This window comes from Enhydra lutris, unplaced genomic scaffold (assembly GCF_002288905.1).
Source record: "Enhydra lutris kenyoni isolate GAN:26980312 unplaced genomic scaffold, ASM228890v2 scaffoldscaffold34, whole genome shotgun sequence".
NCBI classification, from domain to species: domain Eukaryota; kingdom Metazoa; phylum Chordata; class Mammalia; order Carnivora; family Mustelidae; genus Enhydra; species Enhydra lutris.
This window is the reverse complement of record NW_019154118.1, coordinates 14,642,347-14,666,263: the sequence shown is the minus strand read 5'-3', so window position 1 is coordinate 14,666,263 and position 23,917 is coordinate 14,642,347.

The window sequence follows — 23,917 nt, the reverse complement described above, 5'->3', positions numbered from 1 at the left end:
GGCCTTTCGCAGAGTGGAGGCTACAAGCACAGATGTGTGTGCTTGTGCACACACACACACAAACCCCACACAACTTTGAGGTGCATCTCTAGGTTGAAACGTGACTCCTGCTGACAATGACCTGGGCACTTGCCAGCCTCCCCACCATTCCCACAGTCCTTCTAAGAGTAAAGACCTGAATCCTCAGCCTTGTTCCTGCTGCCCCCATCCCTGACTGTCAGAAAAAAGTGGGAGGTGGAAGAAGCCTAAGAGAGGATGTTGGGGTGAGCAGGGGCCCCTGGAACGTCAGCGCTGGAAGGGACCGCCCTGACTGCTAATCTAGTTGATAGGTTTCAAAACACTTACAGTTAAAGCATAGAACCCTGGTTCTGACCAACTCTTGCCTGGGCAGGCACACGAACAACACTGATTAAGCCAGGGTGCTCAGGGTACGGTGGGTGGGGGCTGGGGGCCGGCATACTCAGCATCCCCCAGCTCCCATCACCACTCCCACATGCCCCTTGAGTGAATGAGCTTGCTGCAACCCCTTGGATCTTTGACAAGCTTAAAATCCATCCATCTCCTGATCTGCTCTCCAGTGTGGTCCCAGAGGTGGGAGTACCACCTACAGCCTCATTAGAAATGCAAATTCTCCAGAGTCTCCCCCCCCCCCCCCCCGGTCCAGCTGAGTCCGGAAGCTGAGGGTGGGGCTGGTGCTCTAAGCGGAAGCTTCCAGGTGATTCTGGTGCCCGGGACTAGGACAACCTTCCTGCCTTACAGATGGGGAACTGAGGCCCCGAGAGGGGTGTGTCTTACCCACATCTCAGGCTATGACTCTGGGTGACCTGTTTGTAAATGTCGGTATGAGGAAGTTCTGGAATGTTCCTGTCTGTTGCCTCTCCTTCCCTTAGGCTGGCATGAATACTCAGGGACTGGCTTGCTTGGAGCCTCTTTTCTTCAGGAAGGTTGCACTGAATGGTGGGCAATGAGGGCAGCCCCCTGGGTCTGTATGAATGGGGAGGGGTGTGCATGAGGACCCCGAAGAGGGGAAAGATTTAGGACATGCCTGGTCATTACTCACGTGGTACATCTAGGGAGTCTTCTTGGAAGAGGTGGCCTCGAGACTCCAGAGGACAAGACCTCAGGAAGCAGAGGTGTGTTTTTTTGCACAGGCCAGTGTGAGGGTGTTGGCAGGAGGAGGAGGAGACCCAGGAGGGCCAAGGCTGGGAGCATGCTGGCAGAGGAGGGGCTGGCACGGGGTTGGGGGGTAGGAGGAGTGGAAGTACTCAGCTTTTCAGCCCTGCTCCCATTCCCCCCGGAAGCCTGGGGACTTCTCCGAGGAATTAGGGAGCGTTTAACATCTCTGGCTAATTAGCTGCCGCCTGCTACCAAGGAAGGAGGAGAGGGAAGTTGGAGCCAGGCAGCTTTGAAAGGCAATGCTGCTCCTTGACAAAGCCGGCCTGGGGAGGTTTCAAAGACAACTTCTGAGCAGCCCGCACGTTTCATGTTCATTAGATCCGCGCTTCCCAGGCTCCAAAGACAAACAGTGGGATTTCAGGGTTTTCTTCCCTTTTTGGAGACATTTCATTCTGAGCTGTGAGCTTTCAGCTGGGGAGGAGGCAGAGCCACTGAGCTCCTGCTCCTCCAAATCCACAGCCTAAGCAGAGCCCGGTTCCATCTACTCTGCACACTAGAAGCTTCCCAGGGCACCCCCGCAAATCTAGTCCAAGCCCCCTACCAAGGCCAGTTGAGTAGGTGCTGTGGGTGCGGAGGGGGTTCCAGACCAGGTGCCACTGGACTTTCAGCTGAGTGGGGACAGGAACCAGAGTTCTCCTTTGTCACGATCGCCCCAGCACCTAGGTGCTCAGCCAGTGTTTACTGAATGGGTGGGCGAGTAAAAGAATGAATGCGTGTGCTGATCATTTGCCAGTCGCTCCCAGATCCATTTCCTGCCTTTCTCTTTCATGTTTGTGGCACAGAGAACTACGCTTCCCAGACCTATTGGCTTCTGCATAGGTCCAGCCAATCAGGGGCAATGGAAGAAGGTGGAGGAAGAAGGTGGCTGGAAGACCAGCCAGGTCTCTGCAGCATCTCTGTCTCCTCTTTGCCTGCTGCTGCCAGCTCCCTCTGGCTGGCCTGTGGCGGTTCCAGCTTCTGTGGGGGTGGTCTCAGCTCCCGGGCTCCTGGAGCACTGCCTTCTCCTTCTAACAGAAGGTGGTGGAAGGGGGTGGCTTCCCGCTGTTGTTCATCTCTGGGGTGTCCTGCCTCTTCGGTTACTTTACAACCAAATCCCTGATTTAAATCCCTCTGGTTGAAAGGCCTAGGGTGGCTTCTGTTTTCTCCCTGGGCTCTGTGAAATGAATGAGTAAATGTGCTGCTTTTTTGGTTCAGAAAGAAGACTCTGAATGAGCAGTGAGGTTGGAGCAGGTTCGATCGGCGTGGGACCTGGAGTCCTATGGAGGGGGCAGCCTTGCGCTGGGCAGGTCGCCCCACCGCTCTGCTAGGACGCACGTTTGGGGCACACAGGTGTGGCTAGAAGCCCAGGAGACTGCTCCTATCCCAGCAGTGTTCTTTCCCTCTGAGCATGGCTCTGCTGGGTGATTCTGAGGGGTAAACCGTGGCATAAAGGGACAGCAAGGCGCTGAGGGAAAAGCCATCTACTGCCAGTGGGACCCTGCATGGCCCTTTAGACTCCCTGACTCTGTGGAGGTTCACAATGATCCTGCCGGGTGGACCATCTCCTGTGGGAGAAGGCTGAGACTCTATGAGCTCATGTGTCCTTTCTCCTTTCACAGAGACATGGTCGCTGAATTCCGTGAGCACTCACTGTCCCTTTTCTCCTACTTGCCCACATGCTATCCTCACCGTTTCTGCTCCCTTTGAACACTCAGCATCCTTCACCAGCCTCCTGGCTGGTCTGTTTGCCCCAAGCTCATCTGCTTCCACACATTCTCCGAGATCTGGTCCAGCACCTCTCCAGCAGTGTCTCTGATCCCCCTCCCCATGCCCACCTCCACCCATAATTCAGCCTCATGAAGCTGCTTCGAGCTTCTCTAACAGAGCTATGGTGGTAACACCTCCGTGCTTCTCCAGGGCTGTGCTCTCAGGTCTGAGGACCTCCATCTTCCCAGGAAGCTCCCACTCTCTCTTCAGGACCTGGCTGCAATATCTGCCTCTCTGGGACCCCGCGCCCAGCTGCCCTGCCCCAGGTGGATGCCCCTCCCTGCTCCCAGGCACCCTGTGTCTTCTCAGTCCTGTTGCAGTCATCACACCGAATTGCAACTGTCTGGCCGCACCTCTCTTTCCTCTCCAGGACTGCAAGTTCCCCTGGGGGTGATATAGGTTTTGTACACTCACTTATTTAATAATGCCTACTGAGCACCAACTTTATGTCCGGCACTGTGTCAGACTCCGGGAGACCTGGTTCATGTTGCGGAGCGTATGGTCTCATGGGGAGTAATCACTCACACCAGTAGCACTAGCGAGAGGGCCCCCCAACATGTGCGATTATAGGTTCTGAAGGCCAAGTAAGGAGTGTGATAACCTTGGGGTCTGGTACTAGGAGGTATTCCATAAAGGCTACTTTTCTACCCCGGCCTCTGTCCCAGGCGCCAGGGTGTGCACTTACTGCTGTATTTGTAACCCTGTCCCCACCGTGGCCGTGCATGGTTGCCCCCCTGGTCTGCAAGCTCCCTGTGGGAGGGACTCTGTCTCTGCCCAGGGTCTCGTGACCCATCATAGGCGCATGACAGGTGTGAGCTGAGTTAGAAATGGAATTGCACCCCTGTGTGTGAGCCGGAATGCTTACCTACCTGAAGGAGCCCAGGCCACTGGGCAGTGGAGTCAGGCTCTAGACCTGGTAGCCCTTCCCATCTCTGAATATGGAAAACAGGAAAAGGGGAGTCCTTTCACCTCTGTTACTTTGTGGCTGGGTGACCTTGGACAAGTCATGTAGCTTCTCTGAGTCTCACTTACCCCACCTGTAAAATGGATCCATGTCACAAATTTGCTACGAAGAGGCTTTAGGTAATACACAGAAAGCGTTAGAGCCCTGCCTGGCATAGAGTAGGGACTGTGTTGTCATTATTATTTATTACTATTACCATTTCTACAGCAGGTTCCCTGGGGGATGACTTGCTGCCTTCTGCATGCGTCTCCCCGCCGTCCTACAGCCGGCCCAGCCCCCTCTGGCCTGGCACGCGACTGGAGTCCCATCTTTCCTCTTGCTAGGAAGCTGTGGGTAACTGGGGCTTAATTAAGCATGCTTGACTGGGGTGTGATTAGCGGCTGCTGTGAGTCAGCGGAGGCCCAGGGTGGGGGGAGGACGGAGGGGGGTGGAGAGAGAATGGAGCAGAAGGCTCCTGGTGCCTGGGGCTGTATTTCTAGGCTCAATCAGCCCACTTTGTTCAACAATTGAGGGGGACAGGGTGAACAAGCCTTGAGTCTCTCAGATTCCTCTGGTGGCTCTCACCAGCCACCCCACCCTAGCCGTAGCTCTGTGGTTGTCATTACTCACTTGTTCATTCATTCATTCATTCATTCAGCAAATATTGCTGGCTTCCTCTTTGCCAGACATTGTCCTAGGTGCTGGAGATGGTGTTGTGAAGAGCATGGACATAGGTCGTTGCCCCCTTGTGACACACAGACCTGGCGGGAAGGGCCGTGGAAAAGTAGATACTAATGTCTGCCACCATGCAGGGTCCAGCACCTAGGGGACTCTGCTCCGGATGTCCTGTCCGGCAGAGCCTCCCATCACATGGGAGGTGACACGGATTCCTTACCTGTCTGTCTTGCCCACCTACTGCTGGCAACCTTAGGCCATGGATTATGTGACATTCTCTGTCCCTTTGGCTCATGGCACAGTGTTTGGAACACAGCAGACGCTCGAAGAACTGGTTGGTTGGTCGGTTGATTGAACCCCAGCTCAGGAAGCAGCTGGACGTGTTGTCGCCTAGAAGAGGGGTTGGCAAACTCTAGCCTGTGGACCCAGTCCCGCCCACCGCCATCCCATTTGGTATAGCCCTCAAGCTTAGAATGGTTTCTACATTTTTAAAGGAGTGGATTGTAAAAAAATAAAAAATAATCAAAGAATAATATGCTGCAAAGCCTAAAATATTCACTCTCTGGGGTGTCACAGAAAATGTTTGCTGACCCTCGCGTTCCTCGTCTATGCAGTGTGGAGCCCGAGTTAAGATAGCACCCAAGCCCCTTCCTGGTATGCGGGGCTGTGATTCTGCGCGCCACGGTTCTTGCTCTGCGCCCGAGGGCCGGTGCGGCGCGCATCTCTGCTTCACCGGCAGCCCCCCGACGCCCGCACCGAGCAGGGGCTCAGTCAGTCTTCGCTGGCTGGTGTGACGGTGGCATGGGAGGGCGCTCGGAGCCAGGCTCTGTTGCTGACCGCTGTGTGAGATTCGGCAATGGTTTCAGTCTCCAAGTGTCAGTTTCCTCACCTGAAGAATGGGGATAATAACTTAGTACCGAGTTCTTAGGGTTGCCGTGGGAATGAAGGAGGTCGGTACACGAGGAGTTTTGTGCCATCTGTGGGGCTGTCCAAATGCTAATACCTCCTGCCCCTGTTTCTACTGGACATGTCCTGGGTACTCAGCTATGTTACGAGGACCACTTGGTGTATTTTAACTCATAGGATGGTTTCCCTAAGAAGGATGGTTGGGTTCTTAAAGGTCAAGGTGATTCTAAAGCCTCCCATCAAAAAGGTCCCAGGGGCATGGTCTCAGTGATGGGGTGTCTGTGGTCTTGGAGCACCTGCCTGATCACCGCTGGCTCCTTCACTTGTGAGAAAGACTGTGGGAAGGGACAGGGTATGAAGACTTGGGGAGGGCGAACCCCCAGACTCTGGATCCCTGACCATTCCCCGGGTGGGCATAGAGCCAGACTGGCACAGCGGTCTCAGCCCTGCCCCCATGTCCACCTCTGTTCATCGGGACAGAGAATTTGGCTCTCCCGCCTAGCCTGGCTGCCCCCGACCTGCCTTTCATACTGCCACAGCACCCAGCTTCATCTCTTCATAACCTGGACTGACCTTTGCTTAGCATTTTCTTTTCAATGAGCTCTCCCATTGATGTCCACTTTGTCTTCCACAAAACCCCTACGTGGTAGGCATATTATTTACTGCCTCTATAAATGAAGATACTGAGGTTCAGGGAGACGAAGAGACCTGCCCAGAGTGAGTGTCCCAGCTGGGATGAGGCCTGGGTGTATCACTTCTAGGGCTCTATCCTACCTAATGGCCTTTCTTCACCTGCCTTAGTTGTATCCACGGACCTGTCTTCTCCTGGTCTCTTCCACGCCTGTGTGGCTCTGTCACAGCAAACCCACAGGCCTGGGAGAGTCCCCGTCTCCTCTCTCGTGCTGGTGCAGGGGCAGGCCTGCTTCCACGGGGAAACCTACCGAGACAGTGGGACTGGGGCCCCCCTTGGCTGGTCCTGAACCCTGGGTCTAGAGGTAGAGATGGCTAGGGAAGGCGCCGCTGTGGGGGCCAGGGAGGAGATGTCAGACTCAGTTACCATGACGTGGAACATTTCTGCTGCCATGGGGCCCTGGTGTCATTCTGCATTAGGTGGCATTCAAGGCCCACTCCCTCCAGCCAAGAGCTCAGCTGCCTGCCCCTCTCTCCCTTCCTCCTGCTGGTTGCCACAGTTGGTGACACTCCTGACCCTGGGGATACAGTTCGGGCCTCCGGGGTGCCCAGCCTTTGGGAGATGCTGCTTCCTAGGACCAAGGGTTTAACCCGGTGAAGGAAGCCTTGACCCCTTCACACATCCGTCTGGCATTCCCAGGGGATCAGGCTCCCATTTCATGGTTTGGTGGGGAGAGTCCGGGTTTTGAGAACCCATCAGTCCCTCTCTGTAAGCTCAGCCCAGAGGCGATGCCCAACAGAAGCCTGGATACAGGGTAGACTGCGATGGGGAAGGAACTCAGACTTTGCCCTGTTAGTCCCAGAGGGACTCCTAGCAGGTCCCTGCGCACCAGCGTGGGTTCCCTTCTGCTTGGCTCGGCTCCAGCTTTGTCTCGGCAACTCCCCCCCTTTCCCTCTGTGCGGCATGAGGTTGAGGATGACAAGGCTGGGCCACAGAGGGGTAGCAGAGAGGGCACAGAGCCACAACCCTGAGGAAGAAAGTGGTTTTGGGGGGCACCTGGCTCTGTGGGTTACCCAGAATAAGGAGTGAAGAGTGGGGGGGCAGAGAGCATGAGCTGGGTGCAAGCTGAGCCCCAGGGTGCAGGGCTTGGCCGCATGCCCTACTCTCCTCCCAAGGCCTTCCTAGCTATGCTCCCGGGGTCTGGCTGGGGCCTCCCTTTTCAGTTCTGCTACGCCAGGCCTCCTCATTGCTTATCCAGACTCCAGTCTGCTCTGTCTGCCTACAGCCTTGACCTCCTCCCCCACCCTATATCACATCCATCAGGCTAATGCTGACCATGTCTCCTCCCTGCTCCCGATCCTTCCATAACTCCCCATTGCTAACAGGACCACATCTAACTTTTGAGCACGGTCCCTGTGGTCCATCCCTGGTCAGCCCCGCTCTGCCCTGCTCCCTCTGTGCTCTGGTGGTGGGAACCAGGGCAAACCCAGACACCCCATGCTCACTCCCATCTTGGACCTTGACATGTGCTGACCCTCCACGATGTTAGATTGTTACCCAACGTCATCACCTAGAAAGATGCTACTTGTCCTTTGTGTCCCCTCTCAAGATCCACTTCCACTACAAGGTCTCCCTTGGCCTCTTCTTCCACGGAAATGCCACCCAGTGGGGCACACATTTTCATTTAACTGTGATCTGCTTTTATTTTGGTTGTTCATTGATGTTTCTCTCTGACTCTTGACAGCGAGTAACTGAGGGTTGAGACAATGTCTTAATTACCTCGAGACCCTTGACAATAGCTCTGTGTTTGACTTACATTGCTGATATTTAATAAATGGAAAATCCACCAAAAAAAGTGTTTGGAAAAAATGCATGAATTAGTAAACGAATCAATGGACTCGAGGAGTCCTCCCTGCTCCCTGTTCCTTCCACAATGTCCCTCACACCTCCCTGGGGGACAGGGGGAGACAGGGCTCCGAGCCCCTAGTGTGCTACCCAAATTTCTGGCATGGGAAGCTGAATTCTGCTTCAGAACCCGGCACAGGAAGCCCAGCCAAGGAGCTGCTTTTGCCGTGGTAGTGTCGACCTTGGCCAGTTCCAAACTAGGTCAGAGCCTGCTGACGGCCGCCAGGAGTCGGCCAGCACCGACTGCCCGTGTCCTGGCCACGTGGTTGCAGCTTCCGGGTAGGGAGAGCAGGCAGGGATGCTGCTGAAGAAGAAGGGTGGGAGCTTGGGGTCTGCTGGGGCTTGGGAGGGGCTGAAGGTCTGCCACCGAGGCTAGGCCAGGTTGAAATGTTTCCCTTGCTCCACACTCATGAATTAGTGAAATCACCAGTTATTTATTTATGTATTTATTTATTCAGCAAACATTTACTGTACACCTGCCTTGTGCCAGGTACAGTACTAGGAGTTGGGGTGGGAGAAAGAGGTCTTTGTCCTGAGAGGGAAGGCAGACGTACCCAACCATAGGACGATGAGCTGGAGTGACACTGAGTTTGTAGTGGACAGCCTGGGCTGGCCAGGGGAGAAAATGGAGGGGGGTCTGCAGAGATCAGAGAGCCACCATGTCCCGAGGCTGCAGGGATGCAGGAGCCAGACTCCACCCCACACCCTACCCTCGAGCATGCGCTCTTGACCCTCTCTCCATCCTCCCACCTGTGTGGCTCCTGCCCTGGTCTGAGCCCTCTCTCACCTTTCACCATTAGATAGGACGTCTGCTGCATTATTATTCACTTTTGGAGGTTCCCTTTATCCATTTGAGGAAGTTCCTTCCTACTCTCTAGTTCACTGAGACTAAATATCAAGAATGGATGTTGGGATTTTTGTCAAATGCCTTTTTCTGCATCTTTGGAGAGGATCGTTACGTCTTTTCTTTTGTAGTCTGTTAACATGGTGAGTTACATCCACTGATTTTTTAAAATTTTAAGCCAACTCTGTATTCCTGAGATATGCTCCCCTTGCTTTTTTGAGATTGTCTTTTTACTATATTGTTGGGATAAATTTCCTAAAATTGGTTCAGGATTTTTGAATCTATCATCTTGAGGCATCTCGGATCTGCAGGTTTTCTTATAGTGTCTCTGGTTTTGGTATCAGGGTAACACTAGCCTTTTAAAACGAGTTTTGAATAAAACTCCTAATTGTCTGGAAGAGTTTGTATAGATTTGGTAATGTTTATTTCTCCAAAGTTTGGTAGAATTTACCAGTGAGGCCTACCGGCCCCGGAGTTTTCTCTGTGGGAAGATTTTTAACTACAATTTCAATTTCTTTCATAGAGAGAGGGCCATTCAATTTACTTCTTGAATGGGCTTTGGTAGTCTGCTGTTACTTTATTTTTGATTCTTTGTGCAGTCTTTTACATTATATGATATGCTCTTGTTTTTTCCTTCATTTTTTATTTTGCTTATGCTTTTCCCCTACAAAACTAGGCTCCAGGAGGACAGACACTATGATTTAAGCTTTGCATTTGGCAGAGTCTCAGCTCAGTTAATAATTGTGGAATGAACAGAGGTTTATTTTGATTTTTCTAAGAACACCCTAATGTGGATGTTCCCATTTTATATCTGCGGAAATTGAGGCTAAGGAGGTTAAGTAAATTGCCCAGTAACCACTGCATCACCTAACAAGTGGGTCAAACATCTAATCTTGCTCTTAGTTGGTTTTCTTTCTGGGTAAGTATTCACCTGGTAGCAAAGTGGGCAAGTCAGGTCTGCAGAGAAACGAGACAGTGCGTCTGCAAACTTCCATGTGCATGAGATTCACTTGAAAGACTTATTAAAGGGGCCAGGAACTCAGCATCTTCACCAGCTCTCCGGAGGACTCGGGGGTGCTTCATCAGGAGGCCACACTTGGAGAGGCTCTGGCCCAGCCGGTGCCAGCACAGGGGAAGTGTGAGGTCTGCTCTGCTCAGAGAAGGAGGAGATGCCTGGTGTGGGGACCTGGGAGCCCTGGAGGGGGTGGCTGTGACTCTGAGCACGGGGGATCCCTGTCTCGGAGGGCGGGACATTTGTGGATACGTACGAACAAGCCACGAAGGTACTTAATCAACCCCAGCAAGTGCTTTTGACTGCACGGAGGAGTCAACTCCTCTCCCTTCCACTCTTGTGTTTCTCAAGTGCCCAGAGATAGGGCCGGTGCTATGTCTCTGCTCTTAATAAAAGGAGAAACTATAGGGTTTTTCAGGCTCTTCTTGGGTCAGGTCCCAGAAACTTCACTGCCCGTCTGGCCCCATTGCTCCCTTCTTGCCTGGTCCATGGGGAAGGTGGGACTAGGAGATCAGGGAAGGATGACAGGGAAACAGAGAAGTCCTGGGCTGTTTACTTAGGGAAAATTTAGTTGCCGGATGCCTGTCTCAGGGTTCAGGAATAGCTGTTCTCCTGGCAGATTCAAGGGAGGGGCGTGGGATGAATGAAGAGACTCTAGGCCCTAGGGATGCACCGTAGGATTTGCTCATCGCCAGAAGGTCTCCTGGCTCTCCATGAACCTGTGTGGGAAGGCCTGGGGTACCTGTAGTGGGAGGGGTGCCTGGGTAAGGGGGATAGGGCCTGTCCTCCACCCTCATCCCCTGGGCCTTCGGATGGCACATTCCAAAGCCTCAGCTGGTTTCCCTGTCCCTCTGCCCTCTGGTGTCACGTTGGATGAGGCTTCTGCTGCAGTGAGGCAGGAGCGGCGGCAGAGGCAGTAAGGGCTGGTGCCCCATGGGGCAGGCAGAGAGGGGGCAAGAGGGAGAGCACAGAAGGAGGAAGGGCAGAGGGCCGGGGTCTGCACTAGGCGCCAAGGTGTTCTGTTCCAGGGTGTGGGTGGGGGGAGCGGGCAGCCTCCCAGAGGCGACGGATAGAACGCATGGCTTGGCTCTCAATTGGCCTGGAAGCGAATGGAGTCATTTGCATGCCATTACCAGATTGGCTGGGAGAAATAGAAGGGCGCTTGTCCCCTGGGGTGGTCTCTGCCATCCTGCGTTGGCACCAGACTGGACAGATGTCATCGCCTTCCTAGGGGAGCAGCACCTCCCTGGGCAGAGTAGTTACTTGTCTTTGTGGCCTCATCTCAGCAACCGGGGTCAGAGGGAAGGGTCTTCAGCAATTCCCAGAGGGTCAGAGGGAGGGGTCTTCAGCAATTCCCAGACAGCAGGGAGGGCAGCCCACTTGTGCTCAGCATGGGAGTGGGCTGCAGGCAGTGCTCTGTTACCAGCTGCTGGTGTGATGTTTTATCTGGTTGGAGATTTCTATTCACGGTTTATTGCTGGGTAACAGACTACCATGAACCCACCAGCTTAAAATGACATGTGGTTTCATCATCTCACAGTTTCAGAGTCAGGAGCCCAAGCCACCCTAGCTGAGTCCTTTGCTTGGGGTCTTACAAAGCGCACATGTAGGTGTTAACTGGTTTGCGTTCCTTCCTGGAGCCTAGGGTCCCCTTCTGAGCGCCTGTGGCAGAATTCAGTTCCTTGTGGTTGTCAGGCTGAAGTCCCATTCTCTGAATGCCATCCAAGGGGCTCTCCCGGCTCCCAGGAGCAACTCACAGCTTCTTGACATGAAGCACTCACGTGGCCTCACTCATTTCAGAGCACCTTACTTCTGTAAGGTATCTAAGAGGTCTCTCTCTCCCCACGACAGGCCAGTCCAGTCCAGTCCCTCTTTTATGTGCTTTCTCCTAACTAAGTCAGGCCCACCCAGGTTAGTCTTCCTTTTAATTAACTCAAAAATCAACTTATTTGAAACCTTAATTATCTCATGATAGCCATGAGTCCCACTCACACTGAAGGGCATTAAGCAGGGTGTATCCACAAGGAGGCCAGAATCTTGGGGCCACCTTAGAATTCTGCTTCTTGCAATATTTAATGGGAGGGGTTGCTGAAGAGGGAGAGAGAGGTATTTAGACGTTCACAGATGAGAGGCAATGATGAGTACAGAACAAAGGAGTTTTAAAGAGCCCACCTGCAATTCTGTTCTGCTGTGCTCTGCTCTCCCCTTCCTTGCTTATAATGAAAACAGTTGATAATTCAGAATTTTAATTATAAACAGTGGCTGTTGCATGGATAGGAACCAAAAAAGAGCATTTGCTCTATGTGCTCATTTCTTACAGGGAATTGGTGGGAACCAGCTCAACCAATGAGTGTTGCTATTGGCCATCTGCTGGAACGGGCAGATAGCTTATAGACTCAGAGAATCACAGACTGTTGGAGCCAGAGGGGACTTTGGGGATCTCGTAATCCAACCCAGTCATTGCTTAGATGATGGAACTGAAGCCCAGAGAGGGGATGTGAGTTGTGCATGGCCACACAGCTAGCTGATAGCAAGGTTTGCCAGGAGCCAACTGATGCTCACATATTCAGCAAACAGATCTTGTGTGAGGACTGAGAGAGGGCAGGTGGGTCCTTGGTTACCTCGTCCACTTTCAGTACACCAGTTGGCCTCACTGCACAGTCCCTGCCCCTCTAATGCACCTGGCTTCATAGAATTCTTAATGTGTAAAATATTCAATAGCAGTTGCCTTCCTTGTCCTGGTTGGCCATGGAGAGTAGACAGAGGGGGCTGCAGCCTGAGCACAGATGGGGTAGCAGCAGGAAGAGGGGGCTCTGCAGCCTGCAGAATGGCAGTGTGTGTGTTTGTGTCCCCAAATGAGGTGAAACCCAGAAAGCAGGACTCCACCTTGTGTCCTCCTCCCCCATGCTATCACGTCCTGCCTGTGACTGTGTCACCTCCATCCCTCCAGCAGCCTTTATCAGTGTCACAGGTGCTGAGTCACAAGACACAGGTTACCAGGGAAGGTGATTAATGATGGCAGCTGTGGTCCCTCCTACTCTCCCACTCTCCATGACCTTGTCCTTCTCCTCTTCTTTCCGGTTTCCCTTGTCCCATCTTTCCTCCAAGAAAAGAAATAAACATTCAAGGTGTGATAGAGGAAGGGAGGGAATTTGAGTCCTTCTGGAGTAGCTGCTCTGGGTCAGGCACTGTGCCAGGCTCTTTCATTTGTTCTCAATTCACAGTGTACTCAGGGAGATGCTGCAGGGTGTCCCGGGGCTGCAGGGGAGGGCTGTGTTCTTCCCATGTCCCCATAGAGGGCAGTGCCAGGCTGATTTCCTATAGACACATTTGCGACCCTTTGGCACATATGTTGTTCATGGTGGCTCTGATGTGCACGTTTGTCAGTGTGCCAGGCTCCAGAGGACAAGCCCACATAACTCTGGAGCCTTCAATGTCAAAGCTGTCAGGGACCTTTGCAATCACTCACTTTCCTAGAAGGGTAGGATGGAGGCCCAGAGGAAAAATGACTTGCACAAGGTCATACAAAGCTGGCCTTTCCTGATTTCCATCTCTGGGTTTGTTCTTACATCCAGCGTTCGTTTCTCCTGCTGTGCTTTTCTTCTCCTCTGGAAGAAGAGACATGGTCCCTGAGAGGTTCAGAGCTGTAGGGTAAAGGGGGAAGAAGGGTAAAGGTCTTTAGTGAAGGATATTTATGGCATGAGGAGAGCCTCTCCCAACACCCAGCTCTGAGCAGCTTCACCCAACTCTCTCCTTGAGTGATGGGTCTTGTTGTCATAGTGATGAGAATGGGCTGCCAGCCTACCGACAGGGCCTGGGATTTGACCCAGCCTCTCACACTGAGACAACCTCCACACAATGTTCTGTGTCCTTAGTCCTTTCCATTGTGTCCATGTGTATATATGTGTGTGTGGAGAGGGGTGGAGGGCTGCAGACTGTGTAGGGAGGACTATAGTACTAATACACACAGAACCCCAAGCCCAGTTTCTGATTTGTGGAATACGACGGTGGGTCTTCGCATCTCCTTATGTTTTGGGAGTCCTAAGCAGTCATGTAAAGGGGTTACAGAGTACAACTCAGGAGGGCCCAGGGGTGCTTTTCCTGCTTCCGTTGGCTTTCTCTGGGTCAGGCTGAAGGAGGTTGAGGGAGGGGGCTGGGCTCAGACTCCATCTTCAGTGAGCTTGGCTGAGGAGGGAGTTAGATCAGAGGTGAGAGGACTGGGAACTCAGGTCTAGAAGATCTGAGAGCATGAACTAAACTCCGTGGGCCCTGTTTTCTTGAGAAGTATGTGGTTGGGTAGTAGAGTCAAGTGGTATCTTCCCCTTTTGGAGGAGCCAGTCCTCTCAGTGAATTCAGCACCTTGGACAGGATTCGTGATGAGGCCTAAAATGGCAGGAAGGTCCTCCATTCGTTTTGGTGCCCCCACTAGGCCTGCAGGCCTGGTGGTCATGGGTACCAAATGCCCACAGTTTCCAGTAGATCCAGGTCTGGGTCTCTGGGCTCCTAGGCAGACTGACTTTCATGGCTGAACCCTCAGAAGGCTTGACTGCCTGGGAGTCATGGAGTTTGGGCTATTCCTTCAGGTGGGGTTGGGGCATGGGGGGTGTTGCTCATGGACATGCTGCCAGAATGGTAGTTGCTAGAACTGGATTTGGGGAGGTCAGTGCACAAGCACTGGTCAATTTTGCCTGTTTGCTTTCTCTACTGTAAGCTCGAGGATAAGAGCCAAGTAGGTCTTTTGTTTGCTGCTGTGCCCCCAACATTTCTCACAGTGCTTGGCACACGGTAGACACCGTTCAATGATTAGTTATTAAGTGCCTTTTAAGGAAAGAGGCCACAGAGTGAAGTTTGGAGTGGGAGCTGGAGAGGAACAAAGACAGGACCTTGGATGGGCCTCTGTTGTGAGACATCTTTCCTGCCCTGATTCATTTCTACTGCTGTCACCAGGAAGCTCCTTCCTCAGCCTCGCCAGTCTCCCCAAGGCACCCCACTTCCCCATACCATGTAAGCCTCTTCCTTTTTGATATTTACCCACTTCTGACCTATCCTTCAGGGATTTTTGCAAGACTACCCTACCACCCCGGACCCTCCCCTCCCAATGCAGAAAGCTCTCCCCACTCCCCAAACTTCCAGAGCTCTGACTCTCTGGACCCCTAGCACTAAGAAGGATTTTGTATTCTAAGTGTGTGTGTCTTAGTTCTATGTTTGGGTTCCATCGTTTAGACAGTTTTTTAAAAATTTAATAATCAATTTTACGTACCCCAATAGTATCATTCCAGTACATGTTTGATATTACAAAATTATTAATGAGATGTTCTTTTCAAGTCCCATGGTGGGTTTTATGCTCTGAGCCCATCTCATTTCACACTAGTTGCTTTTTCAGGGCTCCATAGTCCCCACTAGAGTGGACGGCACATTTCAACAACTTTTGGTGCCGAGAACAGGCCCCCTGAATGCGTGTGGCAGAAAGCACCAGCCCGGGCACGTTGCTGGGTGTCAACAGGATAGAAAGCCCCTGCAAGCCAGAATCTGAGTTCCTGCTCCATCTCTCCTGACTTTACTCAGCTGGGGCTGGTCTCCGTGCATTTGTCACCTGCTCCTGTAAAGGTGGGGGTAATTTCTGCTTCCTCTCTATAGCAGCAGAAGGCTATAACCTGCTATCTCAGGTTTCCCACAAATAGAAGGTGCTATATTTCCTTCTGCATGAAAGGTTTCAGCCTATATGACCCTACAGCCTACTTTGTATCACCTCTTCCTCCTTCCACACCTTATCCCATCCCCCACAAGCTGTCCTAGAATAGAGAGAAGCTCTCATTCTAATGGAATTGCCCATCTACTGCTGGCGTAGGTGCCCTGAGTGGTACTGAGTTCACCATTAGTGAGGAGGTAACCAAGACTAATGCCCTCTTGCAGCTGGGCTGATGCAAAGGGGGATTCTGCACAAGGGAGAAGTCAAGCAGGAGAACATCAGGGAGTCACTTCCCACTTTGAGATTCCACAATTCCATCAAATACCCGGCACGTGTGCCCTAGAGGATTGGGTGGCGGGCAAGTAGAGGGGCCTGGGAATAGCACGGTGTGGAGTTGAAAGTGAGGAGTGAGGCATAGGGTTGCCCCCACAACACATGCTGACACCCAGACTTCTGTCTGGGTCCCCTCACGCTGTCCCCACACCTGCCTGCACCATAGACGCCCACTGCCAGCCATTCTGGCCTCTTTTCCTCTGTAAGCTCAGAACCCCTGTTCCTTCTCTGCTGTCTGCATGAGGGAGGCGATGGAGGGTTGGGGTTAGAGCAAGGCTTCTGGAGCCAGATCTTCTGGGTTCGAATCCCAACTGCATGATGTACCTGGAAGGTGATCTTGAGCATTTAGTTAAGCTCTCTGAGCTTCAGTTTCCTTATCCCCACAGGCAGGCTGGAAATAGCATCTGCTATGCACGGTCGCCACGAGCATGCTGGGAGTTAGCTGCGTGCTGGGGGTACCGCCTTATAGAAGCATCTGTAAAATTAATGACGGGAGGGGCTCCCCCCATGCCCCCCCCTCTGATTGTCCTCCTGTGGAGGTGACTTGGTCGTCAGTGTCTCTTCATGACGGGAAACCAAGGACCGAGCGCAGAATGTCAGGAGCACAAGACCTGGACCTCCCTTCTCCTCTGGCCACTGTATAACTGGTCTAGCTTGGCCCAAGATACTTCTGTTTAGACAGTCCAGTGGCTTCATTGTGTCCTTGGCGCATCTCAAGCTGGTTTCCAGCTACAACCTGAGTCTGTTTTCCACATTCTACTGAGAAGTGGGTTCTGTCTTGTACTTGTGCAACCAAACTTTGCCACTAAAACCAGAAGCATCCCTTTCCCATCTGCCTGTTACCGTGGCAGGTGCAAGATACCACTGCCCCAGACTGTCCAGGTCCTTTTAGGGTCTGGGTCCCCGTGCTGGACATTTGGATAATGTCTTTCTGCTCAGGAGCATCTGATGCCACTAGGCTTGTCATGGTGCCCACTAGGGAGTGGCCTCTGAGATGGCATGGCATTGAGAAAACAGGCCAGGCTCTAGCACCTTCCCTTCAGCTGGGGTGGTCTGACTCTTTCCTTTGCCTTTGTCTCCAAGTCTTTGCTGGAAGGCTGTACTTCACTCATGGATTTTTCCTGGGGATGGCTGGTCCTCAGAATAGTCCCCTCAAGGTCTTTATGGCAGGTGCTTCTCCCATCTGCCTGTGTGCCCTCCCTCTTCCCAGCTGCTAGGCCTTGTCTCTGGGCCCGATGCCAGGGTGAGCTTCCTCTTTGCTTTCTGGGTGGCTCTTGTCTTTCCCATTAAAAAAGGGGGTCCCTGCAGGCAGCAGGCAGGTCCCCTTCTTTCTTCTCCCTATCCCTGTACACAGTGCCAGTGACCTGCTTCGTTCTTTCTACTCAACAGATTACTAGTTATTAGAACAGTGGACACTCCCTTCCTCGAGTCCCTGAAGGGTTTGCCTACATAGGACTCTCAGTCGGGGCGACGCCCCCGGAGAGAGGCCGGTGCGGACAGGCAGATGCAAGGGAGGGTAGAGAAAACTAAGAAACGGGCAGCGTCTCACAGGCAAACCGAAGGATGGTGCATGAAGGCTGGGGCTGGTGGGGGAGGTCGGGGAAGGAGTCATGGCCTAGTGTTCTTCCTTTCCAGATGCACAGAGTCAGGGCTGGGACAGGCCTCGGGCATCTCCTGTTCCCGTCCCCTTGCTTTATATGTAAAGACACAAGCTCGGCGGGCAGGTGACTTCCGTCCATGCAGCTGGACTTCCATTGTGTTGTTCTGAGCAAAAGCCTGCAGGGATGGAGTTTAACTGGGACGCCCTCCCACATGGGGCTCAGGATCTCCTCCTGCCATCCTTCCTACGGACTTTCCCAGACACCTTCACACTGGGCACTGGTACCCAAGGGGTGGCCACCTGCAGGACATTTCACTGCAGAGGAAGGGCACAGAAGGGGCAATTCTTCACCCACACAAACCACACGGGTCTGCTAACCCCACTGCCCGTAAGCCTGGGCTGCGGGTGGTCACTGTTAGCGCTCTTGGAGAGTATGCTGCCTGACCTCACAGGCTAGACGGATTGATGGTATCATGTCCAAATCAGGAATGGCGTCTCCTTCTGGGTCTGAGGGCTCGCTGGGTGATGGTGGCCCAGTCGCTCGACTTCTCTGTTTCTCAGTTTCTGGTCCATCAGGCAGAGAGGGTGATTCTTTCCTCCCAGGAGGGAACAATAACAAGATGAATTCAGAGTGCTTGGGATTTCCATGTTGTTGTGGAAAAGGGGGGCAGTATGACTCCCCCAGCTCCCTCCCTCTCCTTCTCCTTCCTTTGTGTGGTGCTGCCCCTCCTGGGGCTCCAGTGTCTCAGCTCCGAAGGCTTCCTTGGCTTGAGCATGGCGGCAGCTCCTGCCTTTTGGGAGAAGCCACTGTTCCCTCGGCTGTTTGCGGACGGACACCCACCTTCCCGCTCCTGTTCTTTCTGCAATTTCTTTCTACCCTCTGCTGAGTCCCAATCAGCCCTTCTCTTGGTGCCCCACAGCCAACAGCTTTTTTTGGGGGTGCTTTGAGCCCTCCGCAGTGGCCTCCCCAGACCAAGAGAGGGCTGCGGTCACGCCTACCACTGTCCAGCAGCCCAGCTGGGCCCAGAGGCCGCTCGGCTCTTCTCTGGCTGTTCCAGGAGGTGGGCAACCCTGGGTGTCCTAGACGGAGAGCAGCAGCAGCGATGGGGAGAGAGCCGACCACCAGCACCCCGCACCCACCCCCTGCCCCCAACTCAGCCCAGACATCTGCTGAGCTAGGTGTGTGACCGAGCCCTCGGCAGCGGCTGGGCAGAGGCTATCAGACGGCAGATTCTCAATCCCGCCTTCTGTGGGGTTCAGGAAATATGGGATCACCACCAGCCCACACCGGGGTGACCAAAGTGGCTCTGCCGTACACCAGCCTTGGGGTGCTCTAGTCTGCACTCACCTTCCAGGAAGGAGGAGGTGATGCCTGCAGGGCAGTCAGAGACTGGTGATGGGGGGGACAGCTGGAGCGTTCTGTCTGCTCCCCACTCCTCGAGCCCAGGCTTAGTTCTGGCAGGGAAGGCAGCACTCCTCGTACCTGGCAGGGGACTCCCCCAGATGTGGAACATCTGCAGGGCCAACCAGCCACAGAGTGCATTTGTCCAGGGCATGCTGGTAAGGAGCCGCTGACGTGGTGTGATTGTGGCCAGTGGGGGGTGTGGGGGGTGAGGCAGGGGGATGGGAGGGATGACGTGTCAAGGTGTCTCCTCCAGCCAGGCACCTGGCTGGTCGGGCCCGAATCTGCCCTGACGGGGAGTGGAAGATTCTGGACAGATGGTGGAGCGTTTTCTTGGGACAGTACGTCTGCCAGCTCAACACTGTTCTGGGGCAGGATGACATGGATTTATGCTCCTACACGAATTCAATAAACTCCACGGTCCCCACACTCCCGCGTGCAGGCTGGCAGATGGCTGCAGAGCCCCACAGCCTGTCTGTGAGGCTGAGGGCTCCATTGGGGTGAATCAGGGCTCTAGAGACCCCAGTGGAAGGGGCACCTGAAGGACCCAGGATGTGGGTTGAGGGGGGCATTGGCTCCTGCCTTCCGATGTCCCCCGAGTCCCACGACACTCACTGCAGTCCCAGTGGGTGTAAAGTGAAGATGTGCAACAGCCTGGCTCTAGGTTCCTTCTACTTTGACAAGTGCCCTGGGTTCCCGAGCTCCCCACCCGTTTCCTCGTCCTCTCTGCACCCCCACGGAGTGTCCGCTGCTCCTGGGTGGGCAGGATGATGAGGCCCAAGCCATTCCCAGCAGCCCATCCACTGGGCACCTGTTCCAGAGGGAGACCCTGAGTGCGGGCCCTCTCTGGGGGCCAGTTCTGCCCCAGCCAGGCGTCCTTTGCTCGGGGATGAAGCGGGGAGGTTGTGGCCAGGGCCTCGGCCACACCCCTCGTCACGCCTGGCTTGCTGCTCTTCCACGGGTGTCATTTTACACGAAGAGCCACTAAGACCAGAGAGGAAAAGCCTCGCTTGAGACCCTAAAGCTATCACAGAGTGGTGAAAACGGCCCAGCTGCCCACGGGGTCTCCCACCCTGGAACGGACATGGGGTCCATCTGGGCACCATCAATGCAGCCCTACTTCCTACCAGCACGGGGGCGCTGGGGACAGCAGAGACAGCGACAGTTGGCTCTGGCCAGCTTCCTGGTGCTCCCCACCCGCTAGCCCCATGCTGCACAGCTCTGCCGTCCCTCCCCCTGGCTTCCAGAGTTGGCCATTACAGACAGGCCGGCAGAGAGAGGGAAGTGGTGCTAGTGCTAGTGGTGGACTTTCTGGCACAGGAATGAGCAGCAGGGAGGCAGTCCTTTGAAGGAGGGGCCTGGTGCCTTGACGCTTCTGGGCCATCGTGGGTTTGGGACAGCACAACCTTAGGGCCCCAGCCCACTCTGGGAAGTTGCTCCCCCTGCTGTTTCCCCTGCCAGGCTCCCCTCTGCCAGTCTGAGGGCCAGGAGCTTCAGATATCACAGCTGCTGCCCCTCCGGGTGCCCCTCATCTGCCACAACTGATTGCCACATGCGCCGTTCCATTTCTCACAGCCCCGCTTGGCCCAGGCGGCCCGAGCCCATCCAGAGGCGGGCCCGCTGTTGATTGCTGCGCTAAAAATACCAGCGTGGTTTCTGATGAGAGCAGGGGGCTTGGCTCCCCCTTTACCCAGCACCTTGGCTCTTGGCTGCCTTTCTGCAGAGTACTTGTGGGGGGGGACCTTGGAGCCTGGGGGCAGAGAAACTCTATTACTCCTGTGCCCTTTGCAAGCATCTAGACAGAAAGCAGAATGGTTTTCCAGATATCCGGGGGCCAGATGGCATCTGGGGGCTTTCTGATGTTTTGAGTGGTAGGTATTTTGTGTTGTGTGGACACAGTCTTATGATGTTCGGTGTTCTAAGTGTGTGATTTGCTGCATCTACTCTGGGAAGGAAAGCTGGAAATTTCCCAGACATCTGTCCCTTTCCTCCCTCTGCTTTGCTTCCTGCTTCCAGTCAGTCCTGTGGGTTCCTCCTCCTGCATCATCTTTCCCATTTTTGCCCATTCCTGCTCCTTACCATCCCTACTCTCTTTGTTTGGGTCAGGGCTCTGCCCAAGTGTTCTTCCAGCCCCTAAGAGTCCCCTCTCTCCCCTTACACTGGGCCATGTCACTCACTACCATCAGATGCTTCCTAAGTTCACCTCTCACAAACCAGTCCTCCACTCTGAAACCTAACTTCTGGGCCCAGCAAGTAAGAACCTCCATGGTCTCACCTTGACAGGTCCCTCCAGCCTTATTCTCCCCAAGGCACCCTCAAAACCAGTCACACTGGGCTGTCCTCTGTTCCCAGCACAAGTCCCAGGGTGACCCTCAGTACCAGTCACACTGGGTTGTCCTCTGTTCCTGGCACAAGTCCCAGGGTGATCTTGCCTGTGTTTCCCTAAGGTGGTCAGGCTGTGGGAGGCTGAAACCAAACTATTTCAGGGAAATTGCAGATTAACATAATCATAAACTTTATTGCCCCCTTTGCCGAGAAGTAGGCTTTTGAATAGAATAGTGGAGCCTGTCCCGGGAGCCTGGTCAGCTGGAATATGGTGAAGCAGCCTACTGGTTTTTGCTTTCAAACCTGTGTGAGTGACCTCACTGGAAACAAGGCTATCTTCCCTGAGGGCACCTCAGACCTCGCCAACATGTTTCAGAACCAATGTATTAACAGAGTATGTTATCACCTCCTTCCTGGACCCAGGTCTGAGAGGCTGGTACCCAGGATTAACCACACATTCACAGAAAGAGAGAATGAATCTGAGTCTTACCAGATGGGGCTCCCCTGGCCTGGTCTAGGGGCAGTTGCCCATCTGGCCCAGGCAAGCTGTTTGGGAAACCACTGAATGATATCAAGCTGTGTAAAAACTCCCCTCCCCAGCCCTCTCCTCTCCCCAGCACCTGCCACCATCGACTCTAATGCCCAAGCTGCTAAGTCCAACCCCCTTGTTGACAGATGGGAAACTGAGGTCCAGAAAGGGGAAGGGGATCTTCTGAGTTACTGACAGAATCAGAACTACGACCCAGGCCTCCTGGATCCCTGACAAGAGTCTTCCCACCACAGCCTATTGCGTCCTTCTTTCTCTCATCCAGAATGCACTTCTCTGTCATGGAAATTCTGCTCATCTTTCCCGCGAGCTACTCAAGGCCCCTTCCTGCATGTCACCAAATGAGTGCCCTCTAGGGAAGCTCCCCGAGGACAGGGATGGGGTTGGTTTCAAGTTTAGGGCCTGGTTTCAGTTCAGGGCCTGGTATATAGAAAGGACTCAATGAATGTGTGTTGAAGGAACTGATGAATAATTCAAAAGTCCATTCTACTGAACTTGCATTTGAAGGGGGATGTGGTTACGGTTGTAGGAATTCACATTGCTTTAAAGCCAAATGATGCAGTCTCTCGGGGCCAAGAGGAGCCCAGGAAGGCGTGAAGTGGTGTTCTCAGGCTGTCCACCTGCCCCTCTCCTTTCCACTTGCTGGCAGTGTCGCTGCCCCGGCCAGTGCCAACACCAGCCTACCAGGGCCTCCTTCCCTGCGAACCTGCTGTCTTTCCTGCTCACCTCTGCCCGGAGGGATCGAGAGAAAAATCGTCTGCCCTGGTGTCAGACTTCTGGTTCTCATTGCTGCTGGGCACCAGCCACAGGGAGCGTAAGGAGGAACAGAGATGACAGCGCAGAAGGAAACATCAGAGTGTCTAAGTCAAGCAAGTGTCTCGTCTTGTTCCTCTGGATTCCCCAGACTTAACGAGCGTGCGTGTGAACGCGACAGCCTTGCCCAAAGGCTCTCCCTCGTGGTGCTGCAACGAGGACACGGCCCCGCTGTCTCCTCTCCTCCTCCACCTTCAGCAACTCGGCAGGATTGTCTGACTGCCTAGAAAGTAACCGTGCACGCTGGCGTCAGGAACGGGGGATTTATCACAAGGATGTGAGGGTGGCTCTCGGGACCCCGCCAGAAGCACATGGGGCCTCGGGAGAGCCGAGAGTGCCCCGGAACCCCGCGAACTGCCCTTGCTGCCTGGTTCCACGCCATGATGCCGCGCGGGGTCGCATCCTTGCTGCTCTCCCAGCTCCACTTTCCTGCCTTACTCTGCAGATCAGCTTTCTTCGCTTGCTCATCAACACACGGGCCGAAAATAGCTGCTCCTCCCCCAGCCTGCCCGCACCGCCTGACCTCCAACTCCAGGCCCAGTCCCCCCTGACTCCCAGACTCCGGACCCCTTGGAGCCAAAGATCTTAAGAGGGAGCATCTGATTGGCTGTTGGTCAGCCAATGACTTGTGTCCTGCTGGGTCAGGTGTCCACCTTTGACCCAATCGTATGAGGCCAGCCGGCGGGAGGCGGTGGTACGGGCGGGTGGGGGGTCTTCCTGCTCCGGATTGTGAGCCGGCATGTTTGTTAGGAGGGGTAGCTGGGCGAAGCAGCCGTTACCTCTACAGCCTGAGTTTTGCCCCGTGGCCAGCCAGGCTCCAGTGGAAGACAGCTTCTTTTCCAGACCCATGACCTTTGTCAAGGGTGGACCCAGCCCTCTGCCTGTAATGCTAGCTGGTGGAGCTGGAGCCCTCCTCCCCCTCGGCTGCCTGCAGGGTAGCCCAGGGGTGGGGTGCTCGGCACCCGGATCTCTCCTTCCCCCATGGACTCAGGCTTGCGTGTAGGCGGCCTGCACCACAGTCCGGCAGACCTCCAGCTCAGCTACTGCCCCCAGGCACCTGCTCCCCTTGATTAAGGGTAGCCCAAGCCCTTATGGGATGAGGGCGGGAGCCGGGACCTGACTGGGATGAGGGGACTCTCTGGTGTTGCTGGGGGTTTCTAGCATGCTGGGCCTGACCTTCTCCTGCATTTGTTCTGGGCACACCGTGTCTGTCTGAGGGTCTTTCTTCCTTTTTGGTGGCTTAAAATGTGTTGCCGGTAACCCCCTGAGGGAACTAGAGTCAGAACTACTCCACCAAGCTTCTCTCAAACTCCTGACCCACGCAAACTAATGTAATAAATATTTCTGAGTTTAAACCGTTGAGTTTGGGG